The sequence below is a fragment of the Eptesicus fuscus genome, chromosome 9 (genome assembly GCF_027574615.1).
Source record: "Eptesicus fuscus isolate TK198812 chromosome 9, DD_ASM_mEF_20220401, whole genome shotgun sequence".
NCBI lineage: Eukaryota > Metazoa > Chordata > Mammalia > Chiroptera > Vespertilionidae > Eptesicus > Eptesicus fuscus.
This window is the reverse complement of record NC_072481.1, coordinates 58409481-58411794: the sequence shown is the minus strand read 5'-3', so window position 1 is coordinate 58411794 and position 2314 is coordinate 58409481. Positions and strand designations below refer to the sequence as shown.

Sequence of the window (2314 nt, the reverse complement as noted above, 5' to 3'; positions counted from 1 at the left end):
CAGGCTGATGCTCTATCCACTGAGCCAAACTGGTTTTGGCAGCATAGCAATTTCATCCCTAGTTATATATCCCTCCAAAAAGGATGACATAGGACTATAAAAATATCTACATTAATAAAAGAGAAAGATGCTAATTGACCATACCTCGGCTACGCCCACAGCCAATCAGGAGTGGTATGCAAATTAAGCCAACAAATATGGTGAGTAAATTTGCATATGCAGGTAGGGCAGGAAGCACCAGACACCACCCATGGAGTCCAGGCCATGATCAGGGACCCAGGCAGGTGGCACAAGCAGCACCTGACTTCCCCTGCGGGGTCCAGGCTGTGATTGGGACCTGGGTAGGCGGGGGTGGCCAGCATCTCCACAGTCTGCCCCCGGGCTGCCTGCTGACACTGGTGGAGCAGGCCCAGGGTTGAACATTTTAATGAAAATGGGATGCCTGTGCCCCGCCTCACTGTGCCCCATCCCTGGGAAGAGAGGGAAGTGGGCAGTTAGGAGGAACCGGGGCTCAGAAGGGGCTGGGAGTAACCTGCAGGCGTGCTACCAGGAAGAGATGCTCAACCATGGGGATGCAGAGGGCTGGCTGATGGAGGCACGCAAAGGTACAGATGAGGCGGCTCTCGCTGGGGCTGAGCTGGAAAAGTGCATCGACAGCCTGATGGACGAAATCGCCTTTCTGAAGAAGGTGCATGAAGAGGATATCGCTGAGCTGCAGGCGCAGATCCAGTATGCTCAGATCTCTGTGGAGATGGGCATTTTCTCCAAGTCTGACCTCTCCACCATACTCAAGGACATCCGCGCCCACAACGAGAAGCTGGCTGCCAAGAATATGCAGAATACAAAGAATGGTACAAGAGCCGCTTCACCTTGCTGACCGAGAGCGCTGCCAAGAACACCTACGCGGTGCACACTGCCAAGGACAAGATGTCCGAGAGCTGCCGCCTGCTCAAGGCCAAGACCCTGGAGATAGAAGCAAGCCAGGGCATGAATGAAGCACTGGGAAAGCAGCTGCAAGAGCTGGAGGATAAGCAGAATGCCAACGTTAGTGCTAAGCAGGACACAATCAACAAATTAGAAAATGAGTTGAGAACTACAAAAAGTGAAATGGCATGACGTTTAAAATAATATCAGGATCTCCTCAATGTGAAGATGGCTTTGGACATTGACATTGCAGCTTACAGGAAACTCTTGGAAGGCGAGGAGAACCAGCTCAGTTTCACCAGCATGGGAAGCATAGCCAGCGGCTACTCCCAGAGTCCCCAGGTCTTTGGTCAATTTGCTTACGGTGGTTTACAGACTAGCTCCTACTTGATGTCTGCTCACTCCTTCCCTTCTTAATACACCAGCCAAGTACAGGAGGAGCAGATCGAGGTGGAGGAGACCATTGAGGCTGCAAAAGCTGATGAAGTTAAGGATGAACCCCCCCTCTGAAGGAGAAGCTGAAGAAGAGGAGAAGGAGAAGGAAGTGGCTGAGGAAGAGGAAAGAGAGGAAGAGGAAGAAGGTGCCAAGGAAGAATTTGAGGACGCAAAGGAGGAAGAAGGAGGTGAAGGTGAAGGAGAAGATGCCCAAGAAGCTGAGGACGAGAAGAAAGATGAAGGTGCTGGGGAGGAGCAAGCAACCAAGAAGAAAGATTGAGCCCCCTTTCCTTAATTATTTCAGGAATAATCCTCCTAAAACCAGGTCAACCCCGCCACCAACCAAGCAGTTGAGTTCCCGATACTGTATGAATTAAGAAGTCAATATACATAACATTCTGAGGTGACTCAGGTTGGACATTAAATGTTGTGCTATGACTTTTCTCCTTATGCAGAGTATCTGTTTGCTTGCAGAGTGGCTTCCTGGCTTGCTGCCAGCCTGTGCATGGTCCACGCTTACATGAATAATCCAGATGTTTACAATAAAAACACATGAATATATGAATTCACTAATGTTAATGTTAAACTTCACGGAAAAAATAGTCCTTTGAATCTTTGGTGGTTAGAAATTAAAGACCTCAAATCATGTGCAATAAACAGTAAATAAAGTTACACTGAATGACCAAAAAAAAAAATACATTAGGGGCCAGGAAACGTTCAAAGAACTGGAGAACCATTCCCAAATCAAGAAGGGAAGTCACACAGTGTATATTATTGCTACGGATACAGTATTTCCTACTACTTACAATATATACAATGTAATGTATTAGATGCCTTCCTATCACATGAAGTACGTATTATCATAGAGTAATACTGGTAGATATGTTATAGTTATGGCAGTATGTCATATCCTACCTATATTAATAAAAGGGTAATATGCTAATTAGACCATGAG

The 2314-nt window shown here is 47.1% G+C and overlaps 1 pseudogene; it reads left to right on the top strand.

Moving 5' to 3' along the window:
• Nucleotides 1–433: 433 nt before the first annotated feature.
• On the top strand, nt 434–1341 carry LOC114230809 (neurofilament light polypeptide-like; annotated as a pseudogene).
• Nucleotides 1342–2314: the final 973 nt, after the last annotated feature.